The sequence below is a fragment of the Girardinichthys multiradiatus genome, chromosome 1 (genome assembly GCF_021462225.1).
Source record: "Girardinichthys multiradiatus isolate DD_20200921_A chromosome 1, DD_fGirMul_XY1, whole genome shotgun sequence".
NCBI classification, from domain to species: Eukaryota; Metazoa; Chordata; class Actinopteri; order Cyprinodontiformes; family Goodeidae; genus Girardinichthys; species Girardinichthys multiradiatus.
The window spans coordinates 20,266,154-20,285,198 of NC_061794.1; the positions used below are offsets into that span (position 1 = coordinate 20,266,154).

The following is a 19,045-nucleotide window of genomic DNA, read 5'->3' on the forward strand; positions in this document are numbered from 1 at the left end:
AGCTAAAGTGGTTGTGCTAGTCACTCTGGACATGAGCAACACGCCGAAGCTGACTCCACAAGTGTTCTGTGGGGTTGAGGTCAGAACGGCAGGAAGGCCATGCCATCCTCATCACTCCCAGATTCTGGAGATATTTGGGAGTGGAGACACACATCATCACGCTACCACCACCAGAAGTTGTTTTAGCATTTGCAGAGAGGGCTTAGCAACGTTTTCATGGATGCAACCCACACACATAACTCTGCTGCTCAACACACATGTGGCGTCATCTGAAGGAAAATAAACAGGCTTTGTAACTGGATAACAATTCTTTCCATAAAGGAACAACAAAGAAAAAAGCACAAATTTCATTGTTTTTGGAGTTAGTATATTTATAGAACGAGTCTCAAAACATTTAATGTAATGGTCCTGAATGCAATCTTTACTTGTTTTAACTGAATAAAATGAAATTTGTCAGATGCACAGTGTGGTGTTGGAGTCACAAACATGACTATCATTTTGAATTCAGATTTAGTCTTACTCTGTGTTGTTTACTGATTTGCATAATTAAGTAATTTTCATTTTTTGTTTAAACTTAAAGACATGTTTGTATATAAATTGGATGCAAAAGCCATAAGCTACTTTTTTCTTATATTCAATTTTTAGTTTAAGCATTTAGAGAAGTACAACCCCAATTCCAGTGAAGTTGAGAAGTTGTGTAAAACGTAAATAAAAACAGAAAACAATGGTTTGCAAATCCTGTTCAACCTATATGCGATTGAATACACTACAAAGACAAGATATTCAGTGTTCAAACTGATAAACTTTTTTTTTTGCAGATATTGACTCATTTTTACTTTGATGCTTGTAACACTTTTCGAAAATGCTAAGTCAAAACAAAAGTGGACTATAAAACAAAATTAGGTTTGTGCATTAGGTCTACTCTTACAGTCCTGAATTTGGACTCTGCCTTTTATTGTTTACATGGCTACATTGTCTCAGTTTAAGCACCAATCACTTTTTAAAAGTCAATTTTAGAGTTAATTTTAAATAATATTGGTTTCTTAGCATCAACATGGACTGCAGCACAATATCTTACAAATCTTTTAAAAATAATATCAGCCTCTTTTGCTGATGCCTTCACATAAGTAATGTAGGGTAAAAGTGGCTGAATAGGGTTAGGGTTAGTTGGTAGCACTGTTGCCTTGCAGCAAGAAGGTCCTGGGTTCGATTCCCAGCCGGGGGGCTTTCTGCATGGAGTTTGCATGTTCTCCCTGTGCATGCATGTGTTCTCACCAGGTACTCTGGCTTCCTCCCACAGTCCAAAGACATGCCTGTTAGGTTAATTGGTCTCTAAATTGCCCTTAGGTGTGTGAATGAATGTGTGTGGTTGTTTGTGTGTTGCCCTGCGATGGACTGGCGACCTGTCCAGCGGGGAACCCTGCCTCTCGCCCATAGACTGCTGGAGATAGGCACAAGCTTCCCCGTGACCCACTATGGAAGAAGTGGTAGAAAATTAATGAATGACTGACTGACTGCCTTTTTGTGTTGGTCTATCACATACATTTAAGCCCCACATTACTCAGTCCCCTGCCAGATTTAGATTAAAGTGAACGTTTAATTTTACCAACTTGCTTCTTCTTACTGAAAGTAATGTTAACCTGCCAGAGTCCTGACTTGAATCTGACTAAGATGCCTATCTTACTTCCAATTAGAAACAGATTTATTAGAAAAATGAAAAATTATTTTAAATTGGCCAAGTGTATAGATTATTTTAGACTTAACTCTAAAATCTCAGAAAATACATTGCAATTCAGCATGTAAAAATAGTTTTGCAAGGGACTGCATAGCTTGAAAAAGTGCTAAACCAATCAAGTCCTCTCAATAAAATAGTTAATTTTATTTAAGCGCCCCTGAAGTGTGTCACTAAAACATAAAAACAGCTGAGTGTCAGTCAAGTCAAGTCAAGTCAAGTTTATTTATATATCAGCATCAACTGTGCAGACTAACACCTAGACACAGTCCTGCTTCTTGTAGTATGGATATGCAAAGTTTGGTCTTATGCATTATTGTTTCGGTTTCTAAAAAAGGTTTCAGAATCAACAAGAAACAGCTTGAAACCTCTCATCTTTCATAACAGTTCTGTCACAGGTACAACCGCAAACTATGCTTGTTTGCAAATGTGTATGGACCCTTTGAGTAGCATGTGTTCCACCCTTTTTCACACTGACCCAGGCCAGCTCAGACCTGCTGATATTGGGTTTGTAAAGTTATTTCGATGGAAAATCTTAAATAGATGTGAATTATGACTTTTGTTGTAATTTAGCTTACTTGTGCAGTCAGGGGCTAAAGCATATGTTTTTTTTCATATTCCAGTACAAAATTATCAAGTAAGCTGTCAGTCTCTTCATTAAGAACTGCATGTTGTAACAAAAGAGGTATCCGCTAGGGAGACACCAGTCACATCTTGTCTTGCCAATTACACTTAGCATGATTCCTCCCCGAAATTAGGCTGAGCCAAGCTGGAAAATGATTCCTGGCATGTCGTGGGCTCTAATTATCTGTTGAAAAAAGAGAAATATCATTGATGCTGTGTTCTTAATCCATCCAATGACAGAGAGCAAACAAAGAGTCCTGACAGTGTTTTGGCTTGTGGGACAAAATCTAAATAGAGCGGCATTTAGGGTGTTTTTTTTTTTACTCACAAATCTTGGTATTAAAGATTATTTGAGGCTGATGTTTTGCTTAAGTTTTTCCTTTTATACTGATTTGATAATTTGACTGGTAACTGATACAAAACCCCCCAAAAAAACAAAAACACATCTCTGAAACATAGACCCTTGATGATTTGTAGCGACAAACAAATAGCCTTTTAAGGCAGGAAGTTCTCAGTTGTCCTCTTGTAGTTGAAGAGCAGAACTTGAATCATAACAACACACTCAGTGTGAATACAGGAAAAACACAGCCTCTCAAACCCAGAATGGAAGAAGAAAATATCAGCCATCCAATTTTCGAGAATCACTTATGCAGCGAGAGACAAACAGATCTCCGGAGCACTTCTCTAAAGCACTCCACAAACACACATCACCAACGAGACAAATATTATTTCAAAAAGAAAACTTTTAGATATGTCGTGCATCTGCAAATTTGACTTTATAGGGGTAGCAGAGAAATAACATTACCATAAGCTTGGTGCAATGCATGCATAATAGATTGTTGTTTTCACTCTGCATATGGTAGGAGCTGGATTCGCTTCAAAGTGCACCAAATTTGCATGATTCGATGTGAGGGATTCTGGGATTAGTGAACACCCCCCTCCTTCCCCCCACTTTCTCCTTACAACCCCCCCCCCCTCTTTCATTCAGCTATAGAAAGGTATCACATTCCCACAGATGGTGGGTTACATTGTGACAATGATGTTGTTTACAACTCAAAACAGTAAGAACGGGAAAACCAACGCAGCAAGATTTATTTCTGATATACCCTTTTAAATAAAAATTTGTATTACTAGCCTAAGAAGGACTATAGATTTTGTTTAAAATGTTCTATATGAGTCTGAGTTTTGATGCACAGGATTATTTAAAAGCTCATAGTGGTGCCAGGGGCCAGCATCAACAGACAACAGATACAGTTGCTTGATTCTGACATTCTTCACCCCTGTCTTCAATCACTTAAATCTGACAGAAAGAAAGGAAACAGTCTGTTTGACTGGAGCCCCAGAGGCTGCTACTGAACAATGTCTGGCAAACAAGAACAAAGTGATTCACAAACTATCAGCAGCCCTCAGAGCTGTTGTATTTATGAAAACAACAAAGTCCTCCCGACTTTGTTCCCCTTCTTCCCTTTTTTCACCGCTTGTTGGCTTGTCACTGTGTGATTTTTCACACTCCATGTTCCTAAATAACATGAACTGAGGGCATATGTCACATGCAAAGGGGGGCGATTCAAGATAAAATGTACTTTCATGCAAATTCCTTTCCAATCAATGATGAGCTGTCTTTTTTCACTGTCACTGGGTAACCTGATTATAATTTACATTAGGATGTCCATCTGTTAGATGAACACCCACAAATGCCATCATGCATCTAGAATGGATAAAACATCTGCGTGGTTTTCTTTGTCACACAGAAACAATGTCAGAGAATGCTATGAATAAGAATATTTTGTTTATCCTGTCTCCTGCAGTTTTACCATTTATTACTATTCATCTGTGACGTTTTGACCCAGACTGGATAGCCTTGCACTGTGATGACATGGGGTTGGAGTTCTAGGCTGAGACATTTTAGTCGGACTTTAACAAGGAGACAAGCAGGTCCTGGTGGGATAAAAGCAAGGTTCGTGTGTTGCAGTAGCGATGTGTTTGAATTGGTGAGAGTGAATAAAAAATATTTGAGTGAGCTTAAAATGATTTTGTTTAAACAAGCTGGATGAAAAAATGTCTCAAAGATTTATTGTGCAACTCTTAAAAGGTTATGCAGAGATGTCTATTGTACTTCTGACTACAAAATTCTCCAGGTAAAAAGCAAATAGAAGATGTTCATATGACCAAGGTACTGATCATGGATCAGGGTTTGTCCATTTTTAATTGACTGATGCAGCTGGTGGACAATTTCGTATAACAGAAACAGTTTAATCTACTTTTGCTCACTATAGATTTCTGCAGTAAAAGGTTTAAAAGCTACAATTTGTTCACTTATGTCATCCCAGGTTTAAAAGGTTTAAAAGCTACAACTTGTTCACCTATGTCATCCCAGATATTCGTGGAACGACATAATGAGATAAAAACAACTTACGTGCCTTGCAAACGTGTTTATGTCACATGTTTTTGTCACATTGCAATCAAAAACAATATATTGTTTTGGGATTTTATGTGAAAGACCAATACAGTAGACACATTCATTTTCCAATAAAAACAATCAATTGCAGCAAATACAGCTGCAAATCTTCTGGGGTTATGTCTCTGCTATTTCTTCTTCACTGACCAGTATTCTTACTCTTTTTGAAGGAAAGCATCCTCACAGCATGATGCTGCCACCACCATGTTTCACCATGGAGTGTCTTCAGGTCGATATGCAGTGTTATACGTCGGGCACACGTGACATTTTGAACATAAGAAAACATGTTTTGTCTCTCATCTGACCAGAGCACCTTATTCCTCAAGTTTGTTGTGTCCCCTACACTGCTTGAGGTTAGCTTTACACTGGCCTTGAGAGTATGTCTCTATCAGCTTTGCACGTTTTGAGACCGAAAGTTTTGCCAATTCTTTAGCTTCTCTGTTGAAGAAAAATATCCCCATAGCATGATGCTTTCACCACCATCTTTCACCATGGGATTTTCTTTCAGGCTGATGTATATTGTCGGTTTTCTGGAGCACATAGGGTTCAGTATTGGTTCCATCTGAGCAGACTACCCTTTTCTACATGTTTGCTTAGCTTGCGACAAAGTGCAAACATGACTTCTTGTTTTCTTTTAACAGTAACAGTTTCTTCTTGCCATCAAAGGTCAGATGTGTAGAACAGCTTGTGTACATGTGTGCAAAAGATTTCAGTATCAAAAGCTGTTGCAGACATACCCCAAAAGAAGTTGTTATTGCAAATGATCTTTTTAATATTTCTACAAATATTAAAAAGATTAATATTTCTGGTAATGTGCTCTTGGTATTTTTTCCAAACAGATTTTTTCCACTGATTTTGAAAACTTCTGCCTCTATCTTCACTTTGGAACATTTTTAAAAAATCTCAGTTTTTCTCACAAAAATGTTGTGTGGACAGGGAGTACAAATACAGCAGGAAATCTCTCGTTTTTAAGATAGTTGTGTTAATGTCAATAGGGCCTAAGTCTCATGGGCAAAACATATGCATTCCTATGGTTATTTTTGTTTCATTTTGCTTGTGCTGGCAACCCAAGTAAATGGAAAGACTGGCATTTTATTTTACTCTCTTCTATCTGCATTTTTAATGAGCATAATTGTATATTGGGTCTATTAAACTACAATAATGTAAATAGAAAAACATTTATTTTTAAAAAGATTATATATTTAATGAGAAATTTCTGAAATATTTCATACATGTTTCTGGTGTTTGCACCTTCATAAGTGGTAAAACACTTTTTTTGTCCATTGTCTTTTTAATGATTTCAGTCCCTCAGCTTTTTAACATTTAAAAGCAAGAACTAAACTAACTTTAAGATAATTTAGTCCCTAATAACAATGCCCAGAATCAGACAAAGAGACACGGCCTTCTTGCAAGTGATATGTCAGAGGTAATGTGAGGGTTAGGGGGAATTGGGTCTTGTGATGCCCCTGCCTGACCTAATAAGGCCATGTTCTCAGCTGAGAATCAGGTGCTTAGTAAATATACAAAAGAATGAAGATTTCCTGCTGGGTAAAGAGACTCACAAGGCAAATACGAATAAGTGCTTCATTTTTCTTTGCTCCCTCTTATTCACTCTCAGCTACTCTCCGTTGTGGCCTTGTTCTTAGCAAGAGGTGCCCTCTTTTCTGTAAATGATCTCATATACTAAACAGCAGGCAACCAGGAGATTCCGCGTAGGTAGAAGGTATTTTCATTGAAGAAAAACTTAAAGGACTTCAAGTTTCTTTGAATCCCTTTACATTTTAGATATGGAAAAGTGGTCACTGTTTAAGTTGTTTCTGCTTTAGAAAGATTAATACTTATGATGATCTCATTTAGCGGTTTAGTGTTTTCAAATATACATCCTCCCATTCAGCAGATGACTTTGAAATGAATGCTAAACTACTAACCACTAACATAATGGACAAATTTTTATAAAGTAATTGCATATGATGACATTAATTAAACATATTCTTGCTGACCGTCCACACAATGAAGAGCTCAATTCACAACAATTAACTTCAGCCATCAATAATTATGGCTAATCATATGCAAGCAATTAAAGTAAAAGCATGATCAAATGGTGGTCTAATGTCAGTCAAATATGCTGACGTGTAATTGAAAATGTCCCCTTTCTGTTGCCCCCCTGCTACCAATGTAATGTGAATCCGTTAAAAAACAGATCAGGTTTCCTGACTGCAGCAGCGAAGAAGATGATACTTAATCAACTAATTGATGCAACAAAGAGCTTTTCAATATCCTTCTTGTGTTAGGGGTTACATTATTAACAAGCAAAAAGCTTTCATTGTTTTTTTACTGCAAACAGCAATGACTAAATGGCTAAATATCAGATATTAAAGGTTTAATGTGAAACACAACACTTTAAGAGCATAGCAACTAACATCTTCTCCTTTTTAAGGGAAACTTTTACCAAATTTTTTTTTTTTACATGGTGAAAGTAAACCATGAAGTGTTATATTGATCTGCTGCAGCATTTTGTGCTATAACTCATCAGGCTATGTGGCTCATAGGTAATTATTCATAATTTACCTTTGCAGAATCCTCTGTACTACAAAAGCAGCAGAGAATACAGAATACAATTTTATGGATTACCATTTTTCATGTCCCTCATGACACAATTACCTTAAAGCTTATTTTCAGGGCAGGCAAAAGAGGATTTGGTGACAGAAAAATAAGGCGGATAATGTTCTCTCTTGTATTTAACTTTGATAAACTTGCAGGCTCAAGGCGTTAACCATTTCCTGCTCCTTTCTTTCTCTTTCTCTCCTTCAGTCATGTTACATCGAAAGGGAGGGCCCCTGTGTGGTTGAGCTACAGGTCACTGCTGAACTACAGATGAAGTGAGTGAGAATAATTGAGTTAAAAGGGGAAACAAATGATTTCATCAGTGCATATAGTGGAAAGAGTCGACTGATTTATTTTGTAAAACAATGCATGCCAGAGAGAATCAATTTTATTATAAGTTGCAGGGAGGGGTGTGGGGAATCAAACATGTAGCTGTAGCTTTCATTGCATTGCCATGGAGGCTGACTGCCTACAACGAACCACCAAACAAATAAATAGAAATAAACTATCTTTTAAAGAGAAAAACAGCAACTATCTGACTGGGTAGTCAGATGATTTATGGATGCTTATCATCAATAACAATATAAAAATGGCACAGTAAGTAATGTGTTAGAATTGCATACTGTAGTATTTTACTCTTAGTACTTTTAAAAACAACATTCAGAGTCAGTGTTGGTCAAGATAGAGATTGCTGGATTTGTGTTTGTCTAAATGGGTCTCTTTCATGTTGTTGATTTTATTCTGTTTTAATTAGCAGTAAATGTTAAAATAAACTAACATTTTTGTGACTTTTCTGAGTAAGATAATCATATTACATATCTCTGAAATGCAAAATTCAGGTTCTTTCTATTGGACAAGCTCTTGATCAGGTCCAAATCACATTTAATTTGTTCAATTCATTTTAATACAATCCTCTCATAAATTCAGAATCATCCAGTTAGACACAGATCCTTACCAAGTCTAGATGCTATAAAATACAGTGAAAAACAGTTTTTGCTTCTTTTTTTTTTGCAACAACTTGCATCACGCATTTGCAATAATTTGCAAGAATTCTGTTTTGTTCATAATTGTGTTAATTTAGCCAGATCTGAGGGTTTTCAATCATAAGCAGCCTGTATGCCACAACAGTTCTATTGAATTTAAGGCTATACTTTGTCTAGGGCAATCCAAAACCTTTATTTCCTATATATTTTATTCAGAGGTGGACTTGCTGGAGTGCTTCTGTTTATTGACCTAGTGAAGGAATCAATGGCTCTTGAGTTTAAAGTCCCAAACTAATTGCTGTACATTATTCTTCAAAATGTGTTTCTATGGAGCAGAATTCATGGTTTCATCAATTAATATATCGAGGTCCTGAAGCAGACAAGCAATCACAAACCATCACACTAACTCCACCTTGCTTGAATGTAGGTATAATGTTCTTTTCTGAAAGCTGTATTACTTTTACTCCAGACATAACATAACATAGACCATCCAAAAAGTTCCAATATTGTCTCATCATTTCACAGAATATTTTCCAAAAATTCTTTTGGATAATCAAGATGTTTTTATAGCAAATGTTAGACTGGTTTCTGTGTTCCATGTGGTCAGCCTTTTTAGCCTGGGAACTCTACTGTCTATTTTTGTCCAGTCTCGTTGAATCATGAAAACTGACCTGAACACTGGGGCAAGTAAGGCCGGCAGATGCTGTTCTTGATTCTTTTGTGGCCACCTGGATGAGCCACTGATGCTCTCTTGGAGTAATTTAAATAAGCCAGCCATTCCTGGGAAGCTTCACCACTGCTCCATGTTTCCTCTATTTGATGATAATTGTTCTCATTTTGGTTTCATGGACTCCCAAAGCTTTAGAAATTATTTTGTCACCCTTTCCAGACTAACAGATGTCAATGACTTTTGTCCCTTTTCCACTGGCTCTATTTTGGTTTCACAGCTCCACTCCCCTCGCTCTCTCTCTATTCGGAACGGTACCTGTTGTGTTTCGACTGACTCACTGACAGCTGGAGATATGGCTTAAAGCCCCGTCTCCAGCCATCAGTGTAATGCTCTGTGTAGCTATTAATGTTACTGTGTAATATTGTCACATTAATCTGAGTGAAATGATAAAAAAAATGAATAAATAAAATACCAATGTTTGTATCATTGTCTGTGCAAGAATATAATAAATGCTTTTATTTAATGTACAAAATAATCCACTGGGATAATTATCTGAACCACAGCCCAGCCAGAACTTAAAATAAAGCTCAGGGGTTTAGATGTAAGAGGGGGTGGGGTGGGGGGCAGGAGAAGCAGAGAGGAGAGACGCTGCTGTCTGGATGGTGATGCTCCTCCTGCAGACTGTGGTTCGCTTAAGGACCATCAATAAATTTATGAACCTAACATAAATTAAAGATATGTACAGTACAGACCATAGGTTTGGACACACCTTCTCATTCAAAGAGTTGTCTTTATTTTCATGACTATGAATATTGTAGCTTCACACTGAAGGCATCAAAACTATGAATTAACACGTGGAATCATATACTGAACAAAAAAGTGTGAAACAACTGAAAATATGTCTTATATTCTAGGTTCTTCAAAGTAGCCATCTTTTTCTTTGATTACTGCTCCGCACACTCTTGGTATTCTGTTGATGAGCTTCAAGAGGTAGTCACCTGAAATGGTTTTCACTTCACAGGTGTGCCCTGTCAGGATTAATAGGTGGGATTTCAAGCCTTATAAATGGGGTTGGGACCATCAGTTGTGTTGTGCAGGAGGTGGATACAGTACACAGCTGATAGTCCTGCTGAATAAACTGTTTAATTTGTATTATGGGAAGAAAAAAACAGCTAAGTAAAGAAAAACGAGTGGCCATCATTACTTTAAGAAATGAAGGTCAGTCAGTCTGAACAATTGGGAAAACTTTGAAAGAGTCCCCAAGTGTAGTCGCAAAAACCATCAAGCGCTACAAAGAAACTGGCTCACATGAGGACCGCCCCAGGAAAGGAAGACCAAGAGTCACCTCTGCTGCGGACAATAAGTTCATCCGAGTCACCAGCCTCAGAAATAGCAGGTTAACAGCAGCTCAGATTAGAGAACAGGTCAATGCCACACAGAGTTCTAGCAGCAGACACATCTCTAGAACAACTGTTAAGAGGAGACTGTGTGAATCAGTCCTTCATGGTAAAATAGCTGCTAGGAAACCACTGCTGAGAACAGGCAACAAGCAGAAGAGACTTGTTTGGGCTAAAGAACACAAGGAATGGACATTAGACCAGTGGAAATCTGTGCTTTGGTCTGATGAGTCCAAGTTTGAGATCTTTGTTTCCAACCACTGTGTCTTTGTGCGGCACAAAAGAGGTGAACAGATGGACTCTACATGCCTGGTTCCCACCGTGAAGCATGGAAGAGGAGGTGTGACGGTGTGGGGTTGCTTTGCTGGTGACACTGTTGGGGATTTATTCAAAATTGAAGGCATACTGAACCAGCATGGCTACCACAGCATCTTGCAGCGGCATGCTATTCCATCCGGTTTGCGTTTAGTTGGACCATCATTTATTTTTCAACAGGACAATGACCCCAAACACACCTCCAGGCTGTGTAAGGGCTATTTGACCAAGACGGAGAGTGATGGGGTGCTGCGCCAGATGACCTGGCCTCCACAGTCACCGGACCTGAACCCAATCGAGATGGTTTGGGGTGAGCTGGACCGCAGAGTGAAGGCAAAAGGGCCAACAAATGCTAAGCATCTCTGGGAACTCCTTCAAGACTGTTGGAAAACCATTTCAGGTGACTACCTCTTGAAGCTCATCAACAAAATGCCAAGAGTGTGCGGAGCAGTAATCAAAGCAGAAGGTGGCTACTTTGAAGAACCTAGAATATAAGACGTATTTTCCGTTGTTTCACACTTTTTTGTTCAGTATATAATTCCACATGTGTTAATTTGTAGTTTTGATGCCTTCAGTGTGAAGCTACAATATTCATAGTCATGAAAATAAAGAAAACTCTTTGAATTAGAAGGTGTGTCCAAACTTTTGTTCTGTACTGTATGCACTGTTTTAATTAGGCTGGAAAGACAGTAAAAATGAATATACACTTATGCATTATTGTATTATTTATACTACATCTAAGCCAAAAATCTCTAAAACGTTTAACTAAAAATAATCACAGATTCAAACAATAAGCCCCCTAGAGATCATACAGAGACTGCCAAATGTAAAAGGTCAACAGCCTCATGTTCTCACGGCTAACCCAATTGTTTATCTGATCTGCTGCTCTATCACAAAAGAAAGTGATCGTCCAAGCTTTTTAGTCGTAGGCACTCTGTGGTGGTAACTGCTGTGGAAAGTTTCCCTCATGTCTGTAGGTGTGTGGTAAATATGACTCATAATTCCAGATGAGTCATGTTGTAAGTTAAAGTCAAACTGATTTTTATCATGAACACTGATTGTCATACTGATACAGGACAACTACAGTCTTGAGAGAGTAGGAATGTCCTTTTATTGCTCTACTTTTAGACTCTTTAGGTGATTAATGCCCTAAAAGGAACTTATTTCTGTTAAATATTCACATTATACAGTATATCATAAATGTGAGTAGAGACACAGAATGCTCTGTTGTCTAATGAGAACCACATAAACTTGTTTGGTTTAGATGGTGTCAAGCGTGTGTGGTGACAGTTGAGAAGTACAAAGATAAGTGTGTCTTGTTTACAGTGAGACATGGTATTGGGGATGTCATGGTTTGGGGCTCCATAAATGTTGGCAGCTGTGGAGAGCTACAGTTCATTGAGGGAAACATGAATGCCGACATGTACTGTGACCTAATGAAGCAGAGTATGATCTCATGTATTTGGAAACTGGACTGCAGAGCAGTATTCCAACATGATAGCCACTCCAAATACACATCCAAGATGACCACTGCTTTGCTAAAAAAATTGAGGGTAAAGGTGCTGGACTGGCCCAGCATGTCTCCAGACCTAAACCCTGTTGAACATCTGTGTGGCAACCTCAAACGAAAGGTGGAGTGGAGTATGATTTCAGTGGCAACCTCTGAAGAGTTGAGCCAGTGCTGGAAAATAATGGCGACCACACAAAATATTGACACACTAGGCAAAATGTTGATGTTTTTACTTAGTGGTGTCCTCACTTTTGTTGCTAGCAGTTTGGATATTTATGGCTGTGTGTCGAGTTATTTTGAGGTCTGTTATACAAGCTATACACCAACTACTTTATATTATGTCAAAGTGTTGTATTTTCAGGGTTGTCCCGTGAAAATATATCATATATTTACAAAAATGTGAGGGGTGTACTCACTTTTGTTAGATACTTTATGTAATATATGAAATACAATCAGGAGAACTAGCTCCAAAGGATGTGGTAGTTTTAGATATAATGGAAAATGGATTTCCTTGAACACAGCTCAACTGCCTGGGGGAAACATGGTGACTAATGCATGTAGCTGTTATTAAACAAGCTCTACATTTAACGTGTAAATTGGCCAGGTTTTACAAGAAAAAAATGGAAAAGATCTAACTCAAAATATAATAATTTTTTAACAATATTACACACACCAAAATCTACTTGATTACCTAATCTGACTTGAAGAAAGCTTTTACTTGTGATTCAGGACACGGTAGCATATTGTGAAAAAATAATGCATTAAATTGCATGGCTGATCCTGTGTTTAGCTGTGTCTCTTTTCTGGACCAAGACATTAGCAGAGTGTCATGATTCCAGCCCTTCAGCTCCACCTTGACTGTGCTGATTACTCATTGCCTTCACCTGCACTGGGCTGCTCCTATTTAACCCATCAAGATAGAGAATCGCAAGTTGGCACACCGTTTTGTGGGTCCTTTTCCTATTGCCAAGGTCATTAACCCACTAGCTGTGCGTCTCAGTCTACCTTCTTCATTACATGTGCACCCCACTTTCCATGTCTCCAAGGTCAAACCTGTAAGGTCATCCAGGTTTTGCCCTCCTTCCAGACCCCCTCCACCCCCCCGACTCATAGATGGAGCCCCTGCTGTCTTCACTGTAAAACGCTTGCTACGTTCCCGACGTTGGGGCCTTGGCATCCAATACTTGGTGGACTGGAAGGGCTATGGTCCTGAGGAGAGGTCTTGGATACCTTCTCGCCTGATCCTGGATAAGGGCCTTATCCGCGATTTTCATCGCCAACATCCGGACCAGCCCAGAGGGGCGTCAAGGGCCGCCCCTTGAGGAGGGGGTGATGTCATGATTCCAGCCCTTCAGCTCCACCTTGACTGTGCTGATTACTCATTGCCTTCACCTGCACTGGGCTGCTCCTATTTAATCAGCTGCTCGTCACCAGCTCAGTGCGAGATTGTCTGTTGCCTCTGTCACAGCTTTCAAGCCTTGATTCATGTTTCAAGAGAATTTTTTCTGGTTATCTGATCCTGCCTGTTTTTTGACCACAGATTTCTGCCTAGTCCTTCTGCTGTTCGGAAAAATCCTGACCTCACGTTGCTGAAACCTGCCTGTCTCTGACTCTGTCTCTGGATTACTGGACTACCCCTGCCTGAAACCCTCCAGTGCCTTACCTTGGATTGTCTCCCGCTTCTGCATCTGGTTGGTGGAAATATTCTCTGTCCCCTGTTTGTTCCTGGAACCCCCAAGACCTCCTGTTGTCCACTTCCCCTTCCTCCCCAGCTGGATTTCAGTTCCCTGATAAACCTCCATTCCTGTCCTGCCTGTCTGACCGCTTCAGTGGAACCTCTTCTACCCAATTATTATTATTATTATTATTTTATATTAAAACTTTTGGTTAACCATTCTCTTGTCTGGCTGCGTTTTGGGTTCTGGTTGAGTTGCTTCATCGTTACAGTACGATCTCGCCAGTATGAACCCACAGCCAAATCCCGATTGGTGTTCTAAAGTAGAGGGGGCTATTACTGGCCTAGAAAGAAATGTCCAGGAGCTTTTACGGGGACTTTCTTCTCTTAAAATCACCCAGGTCCAAGCTAGTTCCTCAGTTGCTCAACCACTCCCCTCTACTGTTACTCCGACGGCTAACGCAAACAACGAGCCTAAGCTTCCCCCCCCCTGAGCGTTTTAATGGGGATCCTGAACAATGCAGACCTTTTTTGACCCAGTGTTCCCTGCTATTTGAACTCCAGCCCACTGCCTTTCCTTCGGAACGGGCCAAGGTGGCCTATACAATCTCTCTACTGTCTGGTAAAACTAAGCTTTGGGGAACTTCTGAGTGGGAGAATGATGCTGACTGCTGTGACTCATTTATAGTTTTCTGATGAGACGAAGAGGGTTTTCTATCCTATTCGACCTGAGAGAGAGGCTGCCAGGAGACTGTTTTCTCTCAGACAGGGCTCTCGACCTGTTACTGACTACATTATCAATTTCCATGCCTTGAAGTCTAGTTGTTTTTGGAATAATGAAGCCCTGTTTGACGTTTTTTTACCAGGGTCTGTCAGATGATATCAAGGATGAAATTGCTACTCGGGACCCTCCCAAGACCCTCGAGGCCTTAGAAAGGCTGGCCACACGGATTGACCAACGCCTTCGTGAACGTAAGAGGGAGCGGTCATTATCTAACTATCAAAGACGAGTCTCAACCGTCCAGGTCAGTTCAAGCACTATGCCCCAAGTCTTCACTCCTCCTCCTGTTAACACTGAGGAGCCCATGCAACTGGGCAGGACTAGACTTTCCGCTGTAGAGAGGGATAGGAGATTCAGGAATCAACTATGTTTTTATTGGGGAGAGAGGAATCATCGGGCCTTTAACTGTCCATTAAAAGGGCAGGCCCATTAAAGTTCGGGAGGTCTTTGCTGAGCCCTATCATCAGGTCTCACAACCCTCCCCATAATCGGTGCACCATCAGATTTCCAGACTCTCCTGAAAATAAGGAGGTACCTGTTCTCATTGACTCTGGGGCTGATGCTAACTTTATTGATGTCAGCCTAGCTCATAAGCTTGCACTGGAGTTGGAACTTCTAGAGAGACCACGTGAGATTTTTGCTATTGATGGGCATCTCATTAATCAAGTAACTCACTGCACTAAGCCTGTTTCTGTACTCATTTCAGGAAACCACCACGACAGGATCATGTTTCTGCTAACCAGGTCTCCAGAGATTCCTGTGATTCTGGGATGCCCCTGGCTCATCAAACACAGTCCAGTCATCAACTGGCTCACTGGTGAGGTTCAGTCTTGGGGGCCATCATGCTCCACTAATTGTTTGAGTGAAGCCCCTATCATGACATCTCCCCGTGAGATCAACCTTGTTTATCCAGACTTGTCTAAGGTCCTTAAGATTTATCATGATTTGTGTGAGGTATTTAACAAATCTAAGGCCACTTCTCTACCACCCCATAGAGAGTACGACTGTGCCATTGACCTTCTCCCTGGTACTACCCCTCCTTGAGGCAGAATGTATTCCATTACAGGTCCAGAGAGAGAGGCAATGGAGGAATACATTTCTGACGCCCTCAAGGCAGGACTTATCAGAAAGTCTTCTTCTCCTGCAGGTGCAGGATTCTTCTTTGTTGGCAAGAAGGATGGTTCACTTAGACCATGCATCGATTATCGAGGTCTAAACGAAATTACAGTTAAGAACAGATACCCTTTACCTCTCATGACTTCTGCTTTTGAGCTCCTTCAAGGTAATACTGTCTTCACCAAACTGGATCTGCGTAATGCCTACCATCTGGTCCGCATAAGAGAAGGAGACGAATGGAAGACAGCTTTTAACACCCCTTCAGGTCATTATGAAAACTTGGTCATGCCTTTCGGGCTCACCAATGCCCCAGCCGTCTTCCAGGCATTGATTAATGATGTTTTAAGGGACCTGCTAAACAGATTTGTTCTTGTATACCTTGATGACATCTTAATTTTTTCAAAGGATCTTTCTACCCATATCATTCATGTTCGTGAGGTTCTTCTCAGGCTTCTCCAAAATAAACTATTTGTTAAGGCCGAGAAATGTTCATTCCATCAATCATTTGTATCCTTTCTGGGCTTTGTCATAGCTCCTGGCAGAATTCACATGGACCCTTCAAAGGTGGCTGCAGTCCTGGAGTGGCCTGACCCATCCAGTTTGAAGGAACTTCAACATTTTCTTGGGTTTGCCAATTTTTCCCGCCGTTTTATCAAGGGTTATAGTTCAGTGGCCACCCCTCTTTATCAACTCACTTCTATAAAGACTCAAATGGTCCTCAGAAACCAAACAGGACTTTGACAAACTAAAACGTCTCTTTACCTTAGATCCTATTCTGCGTTTTCCTGATTCATCAAAACCTTTTGTTGTGGAGGTTGATGCCTCGGAGACTGGGGTCAGCGCAGTCCTGTCGCAAAGGTTTTCAGACGATGCTAGGTTACATCCTTGTGCTTTTTTTTCTCGCCGGCTTTCGACCTCCGAGAGAAACTATGATGTTGGGAACAGAAAACTATTGGCTATCAAACTAGCGTTAGAGGAATGGAGGCACTGGCTTGAGGGGTCCACACATCCTTTTACTGTGTGGACAGGCCATAAGAACTTGGAATATCTCAAATCTGCCAAGAGACTTAACCCACGCCAGGCTAGATGGTCACTATTTTTTAGTAGATTTAACTTCACCTTAGCCTATCGACCTGGCAGCAAGAACATCAAGCCTGATGCACTTTCTAGACTTCATCAGTTTTCTGTCTGTCCTTCTGATTCTGTTGATCACGACTACATCCTTTCCCCCAAGACCAGGCTAACTCTTACCAGTATCGAAAGCTTGCTCAAGAGGAGTCATCAGAGACAACCACCTCCTGTTCAGTGTCCTAAGGGACTTCTGTATGTTCCTGAGGAAATGGTGTCTAAAGTCCTTCAGTTCTGTCATGACTCTAAACTTTTCTGTCACCCAGGTATTACTAGGACCCTGGCAGTGGTCCAGTCAGGATTCTGGTTGCCCACACTCAGAAAGGACACGCGAGAGTTTGTGTCAGCATGTACCACCTGCTCCAGAGTTAAGCCCTCAAGATGCCCTCCAGCCGGACTACTAAGGCCTCTTCCTATTCCGACCATGGTCCCACATCTCTATGGATTTTGTCACCGGCCTACCTCCTTCTCATGGTAACACTGTACTCCTCACTGTGGTTGACAGATTTTCCAAGATGACCCACCTCATTCCTCTCCGCAAGTTACCCTCAGCTCCTGTACTCGCTGATGTAATAACCCGAGAGGTGTTTAGACTTCATGGCATTCCCCGTAACACCGTTTCAGATAGAGGACCTCAGTTCATTTCCCGTTTCTGGGGTGAGTTTTGCACCCTTCTTGGCATTGACGTCAGCCTTTCTACAGGTTTCCACCCTCAGACGGACGGCCAGACAGAAAGGATGAATCAGGAAGTTGAGACCAAATTACGCATAATATGCATGGATGCTCCCAGTCGCTGGTCACAGAATTTACCATGGGTGGCGTACGCCATCAATGGATTACCATCAAGTGCCACAGGTCTGTCACCATTTCATGTTGTTTAATGGCTATCAACCACCTATTCTCTCTGTTCAGGAAGGGGTTACCCAGGTTCCTGCTGCCCATTTAACGGCACGTCGTTGTCTCAGAGTCTGGAGAAAGGCCAGAGCATCTCTCTGCAAGACCTCAGCTGTCTATGCCTGTAATGCTAACCGTCACAGATCTCAAGCTCCAAGACACCTGGTGGGTCAGAAGGTCTGGTTATCCACTAAGGATTTACCCATCAAGGTAGAGAATCGCAAGTTGGCACCCCGTTTTGTGGGTCCTTTTCCTATTGCCAAGGTCATTAACCCACTAGCTGTGCGTCTCAGTCTACCTTCTTCATTACATGTGCACCCCACTTTCCATGTCTCCAAGGTCAACCTGACCTCACGTTGCTGAAACCTGCCTGTCTCTGACTCTGTCTCTGGATTACTGGACTACCCCTGCCTGAAACACTCCAGTGCTTTACCTTGGATTGTCTCCCGCTTCTGCATCTGGTTGGTGGAAATATTCTCTGTCCCTTGTTTGTTCCTGGAACCCCCAAGACCTCCTGTTGTCCACTTCCCCTTCCTCCCCGGCTGGATTTCAGTTTCCTGATAAACCTCCATTCCTGTCCTTCCTGTCTGACCACTTCAGTGGAACCTCTTCTACCCAATTATTATTATTATTTTTTTATATTAAAACTTTTGGTTAACCATTCTCTTGTCTGGCTGCGTTTTGGGTTCTGGTTGAGTTGCTTCATCGTTACACAGAGTTATTATTTTTCTTTCTCCTAGAAAACAATCCTGGGCTAGTGTTTTTGTTTCTTTCTTGTCCTCTCAACTCCCCCTTGCCAGTCACAGCAGACAGATGATCATACTGAGCTTGGCTCTGCTGGAAGTTTCTTCTTGGTAGAAGGGAGTGGTTCTTCTTCACTGTTGCGGATGGAGGTTAGCATCAGAGTCAACAGCTTGGTATCGACTTTGACTCAACTTTCCTAGATAAATAACTTTTATCCATTGGCGTTTTACTGCACTTTACTGTGGTCTTAGAATTTTGTTGTGAATAGGCCTGTGTGTAACTGGACCTGAATTTAACTATGGATTTTTTTTAATTAATTGAACTGAGTTGACTTACTGTTGGCTTGTTATTATTAAGATGTCATATTTAATTGTCATATGTCATTATTCATATGCAGACAGCATTTAGATAGTG

General features: G+C 40.6%; 1 long non-coding RNA gene across 2 annotated transcripts in view; it reads left to right on the plus strand.

Moving 5' to 3' along the window:
• Positions 1 to 18,332, plus strand: part of LOC124873625 — a 49,119-nt gene extending 30,787 nt beyond the window's left edge. Inside the window, exons 4-9 of one of the 2 annotated variants that reach the window (XR_007039591.1) lie at positions 7,626 to 7,693; positions 14,835 to 14,940; positions 15,456 to 15,566; positions 17,260 to 17,650; positions 17,906 to 18,097; positions 18,227 to 18,273. This is a non-coding gene — a long non-coding RNA (uncharacterized LOC124873625). Of the gene's footprint in view, positions 1 to 7,625; positions 7,694 to 14,834; positions 14,941 to 15,455; positions 15,567 to 17,259; positions 17,651 to 17,905 lie in introns of both variants that reach the window. The other variant, XR_007039590.1, reaches the window with a different exon arrangement.
• Positions 18,333 to 19,045: the final 713 nt, after the last annotated feature.